The sequence below is a fragment of the Myotis yumanensis genome, unplaced genomic scaffold (genome assembly GCF_028538775.1).
Source record: "Myotis yumanensis isolate MYYU_CA2020_CCGP unplaced genomic scaffold, mMyoYum1.0.hap1 SCAF_10, whole genome shotgun sequence".
NCBI lineage: Eukaryota > Metazoa > Chordata > Mammalia > Chiroptera > Vespertilionidae > Myotis > Myotis yumanensis.
Window position 1 is genome coordinate 51,496,657 of NW_027223761.1, and position 16,583 is coordinate 51,513,239.

The 16,583-nt window shown below is 43.4% G+C and overlaps 1 long non-coding RNA gene and 1 pseudogene across 3 annotated transcripts; both read left to right on the forward strand.

Moving 5' to 3' along the window:
- Positions 1 to 599: 599 nt before the first annotated feature.
- Positions 600 to 2,786, forward strand: LOC139018463 (heat shock cognate 71 kDa protein pseudogene; annotated as a pseudogene).
- A 1,149-nt stretch (positions 2,787 to 3,935) lies between these two features.
- Positions 3,936 to 12,562, forward strand: LOC139017387 (uncharacterized). Of its 3 annotated transcripts, XR_011472852.1 has the most exons (4): positions 3,936 to 4,074; positions 6,823 to 6,968; positions 7,616 to 7,676; positions 10,440 to 12,562. It is a non-coding gene; the product is annotated as an uncharacterized lncRNA (long non-coding RNA). The 3 variants fall into 3 exon arrangements; XR_011472853.1 differs by lacking the exon at positions 7,616 to 7,676 and having other exon boundaries at positions 6,704 to 6,968; XR_011472851.1 differs by lacking the exon at positions 7,616 to 7,676.
- Positions 12,563 to 16,583: the final 4,021 nt, after the last annotated feature.

Genomic DNA, 16,583 nt, shown 5'->3' on the forward strand with positions numbered 1-16,583 from the left:
TGTTTTCATTTATTCAAGAGTGGGAACATCCTCCATGAAAATGTGTACCTTGACTGTGGATGGCTGGGTGGCCTTATCACACCTTAGGAATTCAAATGCTTTTTACAATGAAAAGAAAGAGAGTTTCATCTCATTTCTCTCCCAGGGTAGATGTCTGTCAATAGAAGGTGGACATCAATAAAAGGAGGGGCTTGCACAATCAATCCAGAAAGTCAGCAATCTATGAATAATCCAGAACCGAGTATTTATCTCCTCTGCCACACACCCTCCCTCCAGCCAGTGAGCAAGATAATTACTCTCAAGTCAAGCTAAGTGCCCCCCACTCACAGTGGCCCAATGCTGACATACAAAGCATACAAATAATTCTCACTCTGGCATAAAAGTGACGACTTTCTTGGAAGAAAAGCAGATACTGTAAATTTCTCAAAGTCTTCCTGAAACATTTTTTAAAGTAATTTTTACTTCTTTAGAAAAAATGCATACATGGCAAACCATCTGTAATAAAAGGCCCATTCTATAAAATTTTACCTGGTCCTACTAATATCTGCAATCATAACCATATTTATAGACAAATATATCTATACTAATAAAAGAGTAATATGCTAATTAAACTGGGAGACCTTCCAGGAAACCTTCCAGATGTTCTTCTGGACAAAGCCATGGATCCAACTGCTGTTGCTTTTGCTTATAGCTTAAACCTAAAGGTTAGAACTGAAAGAAATGAGCTGATCTTTGAGTGAGGGGTGGCAGTTTTGATGGTCAAACCTCACCATTGAAGATGGAGTCTTATCTTTGAGATTATATCTACAGTTGGAGACAGCCACTTAGGTGCAAAGGACTGCTACAATCGAATGGTGAAACATTTTGTGGCAGAGTTCAAGTGCAAGCATAAGAAGAATATCAGTGAGAACAAAAGAGCTGACCATCATCCCTGTACTGCTTGTGAACATGCTAAGGGTACTCTCTCGTCCAGCATCCAGGCCAGTATTGAGGTTGAGTGACTCTATGAGGAAACAACTTCTTTCCTTCCATTGCCAATGCCCAAGTTTAAGAATTGAATGCTCACTTATTCTGTGGCACACTGGACATTGTACAGAAAGCCCTTCGGGATGCAAAGCTAGACAAGTACCAGATCCATAATAATGTTCTGCTGGGTAATTCTACTCATATTCTCAAGATTCAGAAACTTCTACATGACTTCTTCAACAGAAAGAAACTGCGTAAGAGTATTAACCTTCATGAGGCTGTAGCTTGCTGTGCAGAGGTCCAGGTAGCCATCCTATCTGGAGACAACTCGGAAAACATTAGAGATTTGCAAGTCTTGGGCGTCACTCCTCTTTCTCTTGGCTTTGAAACTGCTGGCAGAGTCATGACTGTCCTTATCAAGCACAACACTATCAATCCATCCAAGCAGATGCAGACCTTCACTACCTACTCTGACCACCAGCCAGGTGTGCTCATTCAGGATTATGAATACAAATGCACCATAACCACAGATAACAACCTACTTGACAAGTTTGAACTCACAGATATACCACCTGCACTTCATGGTGTTCCTCAGATTGAAATGACTTTTGATCTTGATGCCAATGGCACTTTCAATGTCTTTGATGCATAAAAGTACAGAAAAAGAGAACAAGATTACCATCACTAACCACAAGAACCATTTGACCAAGGAAGAAAGCAAACACATGCGGCCAAGAAGCAGTGACATACAAAGCTGAATATGAGAAGCGATGGCACAAGGTATCTTCCCAAAATTCCCTTAAATTCTTTACAATCAACAATAAAAGCAACTGCCAAAGATGAGAAACCTCAAGTTAAGCTCAATGATGAGGATAAACAGAAGATTCTTGTCAACTGTAATAAAACTAGAGGCCTGGTGCACAAAATTTGTGTGTGGGGGGGGGGGCGGGGGGGCATGTCCCTCACTCCAGCCTGCACCCTCTCCAATCTGGGACCCCTCGAGGGATGTCCAACTGCCCATTTAGGCCCGATCCTGGTGGGATTGGGCCTAAACAGGCAGTCAGACATACCTCTCACGATCCAGGACTGCTGGCTCCCAACTGCTCGCCTGCCTGCCTGCCTGATTGCCCCTAACCACTTCTGCCTGCCAGCCTGATCACCCCCTAACCACTCCCCTGCCAGCCTTATCAATGCCTAACTGCTCCCCTATGGGTCCAATTGCCCCTAACTGCCCTTCCCTGCCATCCTGGTCACCCCCAACTGCCCTTCTAGGCTGGTCCAGTCACCCCTAACTGCCCTCCCTTGCCAGCCTGGTTGCCCCCAACTGCCCTCCCCTGTAGGGCCTAGTCACCTCCAACTGCCCTCCCCTGCAGGCCTGGTCACCCCCAATTGCCCTCCCCTGCACGTCTGATCACCCACAACTGCCCTCCCCTGCTGGCCATCTTGTGGCGGCCCTCTTGTGTCCACATGGGGGGGCCATCTTGTGTGTTGGTGTGATGGTCAATTTGCATGTTACCTCTTTATTATACAGGGTTATTATATAGGATACTCAACTGCCTTGATAGGAATCAGAGTGCAAAATAGGAAGAATTTGAGTATCTGCAGAAAGAGTTGGAGAAAGTCTGCAGCCCTATGATTCTCAAGCTGTCCCAGAGTGCAGGAGGTAAGCCAGGAGAAATGCCTGGGGCTTCTCAAGTGATTGAACTCTTTCACTTGGTGGTTCCTCTTCTGGGCCCACCAAAGAAGAGGTGCATCATGCCAACCTGAACATGCATTTAGTTGTTGTTCCATACAAAGTATCGAAAGACCAAAGTTTATAGCAAATTCCATGGCACTTTTAAGGCTGAACTGCTACCATAAGTAACTAGAATTCTCAATACATGAATATGGAACATGTGCACAGAGAAAGGAAATAACCTTGCTCTTTCTGGGCACTGTAGTGTAAGTGGAATGTCTTAAATCAAACTGTATTTGAAATTGTCAAACACAAACACACACACACAAAAAAAAAATCTACAATACAAACCATAAACTTTCACTACATTCACATACAGTTTAGTTCTGAGGACGTAGAACAAAAATATGGAGGTATGTTTCCCTGGGCCTGAATACTGGTTAATTATGAGAATGGAAGTTTGAGGATACACATTGTACTGAGCACTGAATACCATGTGAAAGTGTTGTCTACATTTTCTTAATAAATGCATTTTGTATGAATTTGTGACATGTGAGGCCTCTAAAGTGTGGAACCCAAGCAAGGACCCATCTCTCCCTGGTGTTGCAGTTATTATTACTGAACCCATTTAACAGATGAGAAAACTGGGACTTGAGTGTAACAGTCAGTATAAAATATAGAAAATGGGAAAATCTCTACAGGCTTTTAGAAGAATAGAATTTAATACACAAATTATTAGTTCACAAAATGATAGGAAGTCCTAGGGCATGAAGGTAGAAAACTACGTTCTCCATTACAACAGAAAAGGAGGAAATTAAAGATAGATGAAGTTTGGCTTTGTTTTGGGGAGAGTGGGTATAGGTATTTAGATCTGATGTACAGGAGATGAAAAGATTTTCATCCAGTGGCTTCTTTGGTCAATAAAATGAGGCAGTTGAAAAGACTTACAGGATGAGGTTGGAGGATTGAGAAGAAAGAAAAGGTATGTAAGTGGATGTAGAGCATGTTCAAGGAAACTTGTGTGGTTGGTAGACAGCATTTCAGATTCAGTTGATGATGTTAATCATTAATTTGTAGGAAATCAATCTATCTAATTATATGCACTCTTTGTTCATGACCTTTACCAAGATATATATCTGGTTATCAGTTTCATATTCTAAAGTAGAGATGATAAAAGACCTCACAGTATTGTTTTGTGGAATTTAATACTTGTTCCTATCGTAGATATGCCACACATATAGTCCCAGCCCAAGTTCAAATTCCATCAGAGAATGAACCTCAGTCTCATGAAGTTCCTTTCTTTCAGCACCTCTGCACCTCCTTCCTCTAACCCAGACCGCCTCCAGCTCCCAGCCCTGAGCTCCTGAGAGAAAAGTCCTTAATCAGAGCTACCACAGAACAGGAAGAGACCCAGCTCCACAGCACAAATAAAGGTAAGTCTGGAAGCCCTGCCTATGGAGTCAGTCCAAAGTTGGAGGAGGAGGCAATTTGAAGAAAAGACCAAGTTAGTGTTCTGTGAAAGGTTCTACTCCACAGAGGAGGTGTGGATGGAGAGAGCTGTGCTTCTTGACAGGAAAGTGGGATAAAAGAGGCCAGGAGGAGGGAAAGGGGTGGGGAGGTAGAACAGTAGAGGTTAGAGTAAAATAATTGTGATAATTTCATCCTTCTTTTATTTTAAAAAGCAGGAATAGCCTTTCCCTCCTCTCCCATTCCTTTTTTATTTTTTCATTTTCCTTCCCTTCCCTTCCCTTCCCTTCCCTTCCCTTCCTTTTGTTTTCCTGAAAAACCCAGTCTTAAACTGTTGAGGTAGGCAGAGCAAAATTGATAACTGTATTGGCAGTCAGAGGAACAGTGTGTAGGAGTAGAACTGAGGTGGCCCACTGTAAGAGATCAGAGCCCAAGCAGGAAAGGGATGCCAATCCCTGGAGGCAGCTGGATATGGGGGAGGTGAAAGTCCATGGGGGGGGGGGGGGGCGGGGAGGGAGTTCTCTGATGAGTGTCAGAGCCAGAGCACAGTGAGGAATGGGTAGGACATGGCAGAGCCCACACAAGGTAAAGAAGAGTCCATGTGGAGGGAGTGCCCAGCATAGTGCTGGAGAGGGTTGCAGGAGGCATTCATGTAGGAGAAAGCATGTAAACAGAGGTGAGAACTTGGCTTCACAGAGGGGTTGATAATCAAGAGCTATGATTCTCACTTTCAGAGATGAAAATTATAACTATAAATGCTTGTCGGGGGGTGGGGAGGAGACTCAAGGTGGTGGGAGAGACTAAAATGAAATCACTAGCTGGTGATTTCAGTGTAGCCTGAGGAAGTAGCCAAGGTGAACCAAGTGAAATCCCTGAAGGAATTTACCAAGAATATCAGACTGATCCAGCAAAGTATGATTGACAGCTGGAAAAGTACTCATCCCTTCTCTTAGAAAGTAAGGCCCCTCATTACAGCTGCTGTGCTTGAGAGTTGCCTAAGAGAACCCCAAACTGCTGTCATCCTCCAGCTCCTCCTGAGACTTCATAGAACAAGCAGTATTGTTCCTGTTTTCCTTTTATCAAAACCATTTCCTTTGAATCCACCAGAACTATATCACGTGTGGCATGGAAGAAGTACAAAGGAACTAGTAGAGAAAATGTATTGGATATTTTAATTATTTTTTACCACCCAAAGTATTACTTCATCAAACATCAGCACTATTATGGTACTTAAAAAACAAACAAAAATCCTAATACCTGTTAATCTCACCAAAAAATGGCAAGGCTCATCAGCTATCAAAGTCTTACAAAAAGCATTAAGCCAATTACGGCCCAAAAGATTTTTGGGAACACTCATTGCAGCCATTATCTTGGCTGTTGTTATTCTTACTACTGCCAGCCTCACAGTGGTGACCCTTTCTAAATCTTTGCAAATGGCCACATTTGTAGACAATATGGCAGATAATATAACTAAAAATTCACTATTCAACAGCACATAAATAAAAAAATATTAGCTAAACTACAAGCAATAAAGGCAGCCATTAAATATAATTTTTAAAAAAACACAAAATGCTATATCATGCAGGCAAGTGCTTAATTGCAATTAAAAACATAAGCACATATACATATCACCCCTTTAAAATAAAACAATAGTCACCATCATTAAATTAATATTAAAAAACATCTATAAAAAGTCTTTCATAATAACTTTGCTAAAAAATAAACATATTATGAAGGCAAAATCCTTACTTGCTATCAATAAACATAAAAAACAGACTACTGGTTAAAATACAATAAAAAAACAATTAAAATAAATAAACCACACCACATGGTTTCCTAAAATCAATTAAAACCTAATTGAACTAACCATTGCTGTCATTATAATTCTCTTTGTTTTTCTTATAGTCTACAAAATCAAAACTCCAGCAATAAAACACACTTCGCAAACCCCAACCTTCCAAAGCAGAAAGTTCACTGCCTCCCTCTGTCTTCCACAGCCAGCAAAACAAAAACAAAAAAAGAAGAGATGTGGGAAGCACGGGACTTTGTTGGAATGTCTGTAAGGAGGATTCTCTGAAAGATCAGAGGCCTCTGAGGGGACCTTGCCTCAGGCGACAGCCCCTACCTTGATTTTTCTAAACAAGTCCCATCCCTGGGGTGTTTTGCTAGAATCTCTAAGTTTAGTCTTTAAAGACCTGACCTTGTAGAAGCATATACTTACTCAAGGACACTTGCCCTACTGATTGTATCTACAGATTAATTTGAGTTCAAGCTGTTGTTACAACAAAAAGCAAAGGAGGCAGAGGCAGGTGAACAGGACTGCTTTTACTACTGAAGTAAAATATTCTTTTAGCCCTCTCTTTCACAGAAACCTGTGTCAGAGTAATCTGTTCATCCATCGCTCAGGGTCTGCTGGTCAGCCCCAGCAATGCTCCACCATAACATGTGGATTCTCAGGTCCCCAATAGGTACAACTGTAGTGGTTAATCGAACCATTTAATTTAAATGTAGCTTCATGACTTTATTCGATCTTTGCTGGAAAGTGTGCATCTTCTACACATCTTGCCAATTCCATTCACAATACTCCACTCTTAGGTCCGATCATCTTCATTGGTTACATGGACTAACCTTGGAAGTCACTTTTCCAGTGGCAGAGCTTTAAAATACAATGGACAATTTTGAAATTTCTACATCACGACTTGTTTGCCACACAGATTTTCTTGGACTTTGGTGATACATTTCCAGTACTCTTTCTTGCTTTGTGGGGCTCATCAATGGCTGTGGTCTTCCGGAATGCTTTTTGTGAACATTCTGAATATTAGTTCCAACGACCTCAAACTTATCTCTAATTCAAGTGATGGTAAGTCTCGTAGGGGGACCTGTTTGAAACTCCCTCATAAATTGTCTTTGTACTTCGACTGCGTTTTCAAACTTCCAGTAGCATTTTAGGATGAATTTTCTTTGTTCAAAGCTGAGTCTGGCTGCCATTATTAATTCCAATAGGTTAAATCTGTCTGCCAGGCGAACCGTCCCCATCGATCATAGGGGCGCACCAAGGACCAAGCGCCACAGTGAGGGAAGGCTGGGTGCACTTGGCATAAGCCTGGATATTTTAACTTTAAAATGAGTTTCCATAAAGAGGTTTTGGTTAGAATGAGCTATTTGAAGAGTTCAGCACTAATAGCCTCGAACGCTTTGCTAAGAACCTCTGCCCCTTTATCAGCTCTCTCCAAAGATTCCTAGGTCTCTGCATTGATTACACAGTGGCCCCTCCCTGCCATTGGGGGGAACTGCTTCTGTGATATGTCAGGGAGGAGGGGCAGATAAGTTTCTCTAGCTCAAGTGAAACAGTTGCCATAAAATTTTATCCCTAACCTGTTACTTCCTACATTTTCAAGAGATTTGGAAATAGGCCCCCACTTAGTTGGAGGTACTTGTACCAGTACAGATACCAGTAAGACTTCATATTTCATCCTTAAGCATGTCTTATAACAATTTCCCCACCAGTTGGATCCTTCAGATGGTTTTGCAAGATGAGCAGCAAATGGGAAGAGCAACTTCTGACAAGGTCTGTTTGGTGTCAGCAACTACACACTCTGCTTGATCAAATGCCTAGATTTAGTCTTCATCCACTGCACTGAATGCTGCTGCCCTTCAGAAAAATGATCCCATAGATCAATAGGAAGATTTCAAAATGCAGATGAGCAAGAAACCCATATGTGGCCCTACCTGAAGAGAATGGGAGGAACAAAGAGGCCAGGCAGGTGTTCCTGGTGGAGCTCAAAGCAGCAGCACCCAAACTCTGTTCTCATTTATATCAGATATGTTTTGTCAGTTTGCTGTTGATATGTGCAACCTATCTGCAAGGTGATTATCTTAAAATTGCATGCACTTTCTACAAAGGAAAACTTATTTTGAAACATTGGATGAGAAAATGTTCAATTGAATTTTAAACCCATTCACATTTTTTAAAATTTCAACATTACATTTGTAAATGAAAGAAAAGAAAGAGCTGTTAGGTTCTTAAATATAATTTAAAAGAAAGGAAATGAAAAAGATTTTAAAATTTGTATTACCTACTTATTCAACTAAAATATCTCACCAATGGTGACTGTCAAGAAAATCAAGAAATTGAAGAGATCATTACTGATTGTTATAACTGAACATTGATAATTATCTATAGTTATTTCAAGTACACAACCAAAAATCAAAAAGCTACATTTATTGAAGAATCTTCAAAAATCATAAGAATTCAAGATTTCTAGGTGTATTCCTTCTAAAATTTATATTCAACATATTTATTAATATTTGTATTTCGTTCTCTTATAATTATGTAATTTCAGATAATGTCATTTTTTTTCCATTAAGTCCATACAGGCTAATCCCCTTCCGGTTTACTATAGTGTGCTCCAAAAAATAACATCAATTTTTCTGTGTGCCATGATATAAAACAGATTGAGAAATGCTGCCTACTCCATGGAGAAGTGATATATGCTCCATCTCTGCAGTGCTTCCATGGTCCCTAAGACCCTGCACAATTATATACCACATGTCTCTACCAGCTCAGGATCCATTCCCCACATATAAAGCATATTCCGCTCCACTTCATGAGAGCATGGCCTTTGGAATGTCTTTCCCTCCGTTCTTCGGGCCAGCTCTTCCTAGAGAATCCCTGAACATCAAGATCTCTGAGACCAGGGACCTGGGCAACTAACTTCATAGCCACGGCCAACAAATTCCAAGTTTTAGTAATTGTTGAAGTGTGTTGCAGCCCCTTCCTCACTACTACTACTAATTTACATGTTCTAGAAGGGGACATCAGAAGCTGGCCTTGGCCAGTCTCGGGGCGGGCGGAAGTGAGGTGGGAAAATAGAGGCCACCTGATTTTCTGCTGATCCAAGGTAGAAGGGCCCCTAAGATCCTGGTCTTTCAAGAAGCAGGGTCCTACCACTGAGTCACCAGACATTATGTACAGAATATGTACATTTGACAGTGAGTCATCAGTATGTAGAAGGTGGCTGGACCCATGAGTGTCCTGCAAAGTCCTAAAAATCAAGCATTCCAGCACTTATAGAGAAAGGAGCAAGAACCTTAGTCTTTCCCTCACTCTCCCACATAGATGAGATGTGCCCCTTACCTGTCCAAGAGTGAGATTCCTGCATTCCTTCCTTTCTCTGCCCCTTGACTTATGTCTCAGAGTTCCCTTTTTATCTCTCTGCTCATCGCAATGTTTCCCTCCACTTCCAATGAGTCATCAGCAAAACACATTGGCATCACCCTGCATCAGTCACCACCCCAGGAGGCAGCGAGTTTCTACAATGTATCATAGCAGCCTCATCTCACTCTACCTTTGCCTCCAGATTGTTTCAGTTTGGAATTCTTGTAAGAGCCTCTGATTCTCTGATATGTAAGGGAAAGAAAAAGAAAAAGGGTAGAAAGCTGAAAGGAAATTTTCGACAAAAATACAAATGCTGTGAGATCCGGGAAAAAGTAAAGAAGTTCAGCTATTCTACTTACTAAGTAGCAGGCAGTTTACTAGGCATTTTTACTCATATCTCTTTGTCCACGCCTGCTGGTGTGTGTGGGTGTGTGTGTGTGTGTGTGTGTGTGTGTGTGTGTGTGTACACCTGAGTAAAAATGTGCTTAAGATGGAGCAAAGGTTGAGAGAAAAAGTAAGATAAAGAAGCATAAGTTCTTAGGACCTTAAGATAATGTAGAATAAGATTGGCAAAAATTAGCTTGTATGCCCTCATTTTCTCATCCCAAGCTCATGGAAAACATTAATGATTTTCAAACATTTTTACCACTGAGCTGCTTCAGATGCTTTCTCAGCACAGTTGTCCACTATCCATCCAGAGCCATCAGTTCCTGTGTGATCCCTCTCTCCACAGACAAGGACAGAACCTGACCTGAAGGAGCTAGCATGTCTATTTCCCTTCTCCTGCAGTCACATTCCTCAGATCCCTCCCTAAGTTAAGTGAGGAACCTATGGCCCAAAATTTAAAGAGGCATGTCCTCTCAGGTCTTGCTGACCCTAAAATCCAGAAAGGGAGTGCCTCCTCAATATTTCTGCCCTGAGTCCTTTGCATACCTCACCTTAGCCAGGCCTACACCTCCTCCGTCCAACATTTCCAGCTCCTTCCTAGCTTTGTGTGTATGCCCATGTCCGAAAACAGACCTTCTTTTTCCAAGATCCAGCAACTATTTTCAGAATTTGTTCCTAGGACTTTGTTAGGATGAAAATAGCCAATCATGTGTGTAATCAACCTGCCTTCATCTGCACAAATCCTGCTCCCAGCCCATCCTGACTCCATCTCTGTTCTCTCTTCAGGAGCATTCCGAGTCCAGGGGCCCCCTGAACCCGTGGTGAGCATCCTGGGTGGTGACGCTGAGCTGCCCTGCCTACTCTTGCCTCCTCAAAGTGTTAAAAATATGAAAATAAGCTGGACTCGATTCCTACCCTCCCAGGTGGTGCACCTGTATGAGGATGGGAGGGACAAGCCTGAGGAAGCCCATGAGGAGTATGCTGGAAGGACAGAGCTTGTGACAGACTATATGTATAAGGGGGTTGTGATCCTGAGCATCCTCAATGTCCAATCCTCTGACAGTGGCCTGTATCGCTGTGCATTCCAACATGGCTCCTTCTACAGTGATACATTTATTATGCTGAAAATGGCAGGTAATGACCCACATTTATCCCCTTGACACCCCACAGGGGTGAGTTTATTCTGGGATGGGCTCCTTCCTCTGATCCAATTTTCCTGGGAAATATAAAAAAGTATAGGAGATAGGCAGATGGTCATTACTTCTATTCACCACATTACTCCATGTATCACTGCTTGGGGCTAAGCTGAGTGAAATAAGTCAGTCAGAGAAAGACAAATAGCACATGATCTCACTCATATGTGGAATCCAATGAGCAAAATAAACTGATGAACAAAATAGATCCAGAGACATAGAAACATGGAACAGACTGAAGAATCTCAGAGGGAAGGGGCGAGGGGTTGTTGGGGAGAGATTAACCAGGGAACTTACATACATATATGCACAGCCCATGAACATAGATAGACAATAGTGTGGTGAAGGCCTGGGAGTGGCAGATCTGGGATGGAGGCAGTCATTAGGGGGAAAGAGGAGGGACATCTGTAACACTTTCAACAATAAAGACAAAATGTTTTTATAAAGAAACTCATAGTAGGAGTAAGAAATAGGCAGGGGCCATTTGTTTTGGATTGTGTTGGACTCCTCTCTAGTCCAGGAGTCTAGGTCCCATCCTTTGTTGCCAAGACTTCCTCAGGGAATTCATACAACTTAACAAAAGGAAGTTAAACAACCCAATTAAATAATGGCTAATGAACCAAAATAGATACTTTTATAAAGATGACATACAGAAGACCAAGAGACATATAAAAATATACTCAGAGTCACTAATCATCTGAGAGATGCAAAATTAAAACAACAATGTGGTATCATGTCACACCTGTCAGAATGGCTATCATCAATAAATCAACAAACGACAAGTGCTAGAGAGGATGTGGAGAAAAAGGAACACTCCTTCACTGCTGGTAGGAACGCAGACTGGTACAGCCATTATAGAAAACAGTATGGCGTTTCCTAAAAAAATTAAAAATGGAACTTCCATTTGAGCCGTAATACCACTTCTAGGAATATGTCCCAAGAAATCAGAAACACCAATCAGAAAGAATATATGCACCCCTATGTTCATAGCAGCACAATTTACCATAGCTAAGATTTGGAAACAGCCTAAATGCCCATCAGCAGATGAGTGGATTAGAAAACTGTGGAACATCTACACAATGGAATACTATCCTATATAATAAAAGCCTAATATGATAAATGTCTAGTAGTCTGGTCGGCCATTCAACCAATCAAAGCGTAATATGCTAATGATATGCTAAGACTGCTTAACTGCTGGCTATGATGTGCACTGACCACCATGGGGCAGACAGTCGACTGGTAAATTAGCCTGCTGCTGGGGTCCGGTGGATTGGGACTGAGCGAGATGGGAGCCCTCCTGCAATCCCTCCCCGGCTTGCCAACTTCCCATATCCCTCCCTGACCCCAATCCTGCACCAGTGGGGTCCCTCGGCCTAGCCTGTGACCTCCTCCCACCCCCCAAGTGCATGAATTTTGTGCACCAGGCCTCTATTATCTCAATAAAGCTGTTAGGACAGACAGCATATTGGTCAAGAGCACAGAGCTCTGGTTTCCCAAGGTCTTCAATGTGAGTTCCAGCTGTGGACCTGAGACAATTAGGTGACAGTGTTGGGCCTCAGTTTCCTCAATGATATGGAGATGTTGTGGAGATTAAATGAGAACATTGTGTAAGGTGTACGGGACATAGCGAGTGTTCAAAAATCACCACACATTTTTACTGTTAGATGGGTTGTCATCTCTGATTCAAGGACAATCCTTTAAATGAAATAAAGTGAACTTGATGAAATCTCAATAGCTTGTCCTTTTTCTCATTTTGTAAAAACTGGCAGAAATGTCTTTACTGGCCAGCATCTCCCAGTAAGCGAGGTGCTGCGCCCCCACAGCACCATCCCTCCCTTTGAGAAGGTGATGCCAGGGCTGGAAGGTCTTTAAGAATCAGCTACTCCAGTTCTTCCTGAACACATTTTAGAAGTGGAATCAGTCTTCACATGAAGTGAAAATGCTAATAATCATAATAATGGCTAATGACTATTGAGCCTTTACCATAAGCCATGTACTTTGTTAAGCATCTCATGTGCATTCTCTCCTTCAATAACCCACAAGGCACTCGAGGGAACAGTGATAGTACAAAGTTGAGCCCCCACGAGCCTGTCAGTTTAATACAAAGCATCTGTACGATTAATCAAAGGAGGGTTAAAAGTGAAGATTCAGGGGCCTCACTACAAGCATTTGTATCACAGATCAGACTCTAAATAAGTTATGTAATGGCTCAGCGCCTTAGTTTCCTCATCTGTAAAACTGAGATACAAGTACTAGACAGGGTTATTGCGCTAAGCATTTCATATGAATTATCACATATAATCTGCCCAGCAACGTGTGAGGGCTCAGTATTTATTTTCATTATCATTGTGCATATCACCTGCTTATGAAGAAACCCAGAGTGTGAAACAGATTCCAGTAGGGCCATTCTGACTGAAAAGAGTGGGGTGTCACTTCTATCTGTCCAGTCTACCTTCTACTGCCCCTTCCCCCAAAGCAGCCCCTAAGAACCCCTCTTTGGGACTCTAAGGCTTCATCAAGCATAGTTTGAAACCACTCTTTAGCCCACCTCGTTCATTGCACAGATGAGAGAAGAGAAGTGAGGCCCAGAGAGGGGAGAAAACCTGTCCGAGGTCGCACAGTCTCTCAGGAGCAGGGACAGGACTAAAACCCGGCCTCCAGGCCTCCCTGCCTCCCCGATCTGACTATTTTCCACAGTTGGGGTCTCCCTGTTGTCTTGGAGGAGGTTGTGCTGCTGCCAGAACTCCCAGGTCGGCCTCCACCCCCCTCCCATCTTGGGATAATCCTTTAATGAATTAAGTGGAGCAGTTATGGCAGGTAAGAGGGAGGCTTTGTTACTTTTTGGTAACCAACTGGCATCTTGCAGAGTCTCATTTACTGCCAGTTGAGTACTTAGAGGTAAAGACTCTTACTTTTCACATCTTCACCAGAATTCCCTCCCCTACCACTTTCCCCCTCAATTCACATCAACGCATGCCCAGTTGGGCAATGGGGTGGAGTGGTGAGCAAGACCCCACAGTGCCTCCTCTCTCAGAGCTTCCTTCTAGTACAGCCCACGGACACCAACTGAGCAAAAACCAGAACAAAAACCGAAAAGGTAAATACCTCAAGCTATCTTCCAGGCTGTGGTTCCCCAGGTTCAGAGTGGAGGAAGGGGTTGGGTCTTGGATGTAGCACGAAACATGGCCTGGCTGCTGCTCTTCCTTCCGCCTGGACTGCTTCCTCTCTGACCGGTGTGGCCGGCTCCCTGTCACTCTGGGTGCCCTCCCGGGTCTGTACGATTAATCAAAGGAGGGTTAAAATCCTTTAAATGAAATAAAGTGAACTTGATGAAATCTCAATAGCTTGTCCTTTTTCTCATTTTGTAAAAACTGGCAGAAATGTCTTTACTGGCCAGCCTGCTGGAGCAGTTCCGAGCTACTGCGGCCCTTTCTCTGCTCTTTTCTCTAGAGAACACAGCTTGCTCAAATCATGCAGATTGATTAGCTGGTGTGTTTGTTTTCTGTTTCCTCCCAGTGGAAGGTCAGGAAGGAAGGACGTCTGTCTGTCTGTCTTATTCCTGCAGTCCCTGCACCCAGGGCAGAGTTTGGCCTCGGCAAGGGGCTCCATAATATTTGCTGAGTGAGTGAGTGAAAGAAGGGATGGAAGAGTAAAGTGCAAAGAAGTGGAAGCTGGGAAAGGATTCTACTTCCATTTTTGTCACTAGCTTGCAGTGTGGGGGTCTTGTTCACCACTCCACCCCCATTGCCCAACAGGGTGTGTTGACGTGAATTGAGGGGCGAGTTTCTTACCCTCTCTGGTTAACCACATATTCTTCATTTGCAAAATTAAAAAATTAGAGCAGTGGTTCTCAACCTTGGCTGCACATTAGAATCACCTGGGAATCTTTTTAAAATCCTGATTTCTGGGCCTCATCCTCCGGAAATTCTGTTTCTTTGTTATGGGGTGGGGCCACAACATTAGTAACAAAGAAACAGAATTTCTGGAGGATGAGGCCCAGAAATCAGGATTTTAAAAAGATTCCCAGGTGATTCTAATGTGCAGCCAAGGCTGAGAACCACTGAAACTAGACTCAGTCTCACCCCGAAACTGCAAAGCTCCACAGGTGATTCCAATGAGACGCTAGGCCCTAGCGAGCTGCTCTCAACCAGGTTTCTGTGGGCATTGAACAGCTCGACTCCTCCTGCCTGCTCCTCAGGGCTCCACGCCTGGCACTTCAGTGTAGGCATCAGTGTGGCCTCCATCTGGGCAGCAGCCAGATGGGAGGAGGAACAAGAACCACTTATCTCCATTAGGCCTCCCTCATCCCTGGGTTTTCAAGGATCCCAGCAGCAGCCTGGTGAAAGCTGGAGGGCTTAGCTCAAAATCCTCAGGCAACTGGAGCGGCTTGTGTCTGGGAGCTGCTGAGGAGTCTGAAATCCCTGGGCCTAAGGCCATGGAGAGGTCATTTGGGCCATTTCCTTGCCTGTGGGCAAGAGGCCCTGGCAGGGGCCTTGGAATAGGCAGGCAGCAGGAGAGCCAGGTTCAAGTCTCAACCCTGCCAGACTCCACCCAGTGAACCTGGGCAAGCAGCAGCAGCAGCAGCAGCAGCAAAATGAGCAGGTAGTTCATGAACAATCACCGGGGACTGTGGTCTCATCAACCTGGGCATGTCAAAGTACTCTGATTTAGGGAACAGAGGTGGGACCCCTGAACTGCATTTGTCAGTGGGCGTCCGAGTGATTCTGTTATCGGTGGGCTCTGGATACTGACCTTGAGGCTGGGAAATCACCATGATTTTGAGGAGGGAAGCAGAGCTGAGAATCCCAGCAGAAGGTGCTATGTTCAGGGAGGAGGGGTGTGGTTTGGATGATGAGATAAAAGTAAGCCAGACACTGACCTCAAACAACCCCAAAACATCAGGCCCTCAGTTTGCTCACCAGTTACTTCATGGAGTAGGAGCTACTGTTGTGTAATATAAATTCCAGCTCCTACGTCTATTCCTCTATCAGTCACTTTACATACCAGTTGTGAGTCGCCTGCATTGTGCTACTGATGTGTATCTAGGACTGAGAAGTCATTTAGATTTGCTCCCTCTCATCTGCTAATTACTCTCATAATTTTCTGATCATCCCTTGTTTTCAGCACAAAATCCTTATGGTCACGTGGCCAGTACGAGTCAGTAAGCAGAAGGGTCCCAAACCAAACTTGGACATCTGACCCTAACTCAATGATTCTGGACCAAGATTATCTGTCTGTCTCTCTGCTTGCCAATCCATTTGTCCATTATGTATTCATCCATCTATCCATCCATGTGTCCATCCATCAATGTCTTGCTAGCTTACTTTCATCAGCTAATTTCTATCTGTCATCTGTTTAACACTCTCATCTATTTCTTTTTGTTGTTGTTGTTGTTAATTCTCACCCAAGGATATTTTTCCACTGATTTTTAGAGAGAGTGGAAGGGAGAGGGAGAGACAGAGATACATTGATCGGTTGCCTCCCACACATACTCTGACCAGGGCCAGGGATTGAGCCTGCAACCAAGGTATGTGCCCTTGACTGGAATTGAGTCCCAGACCCTTTAGTCTATGGGTGGACACTCTATCCACTGAGAAAAATGGGCTAGGGCTCTATTTCTTGTATCCACTTATCATGATTTGGTCCCTATAAGATTCTGTCTATTCACTTTAGCAAACATTTATGCAGAGCCTGCCCTGTGGCACATGCTCTTCCCTGCTTCCACTCTCCATATACC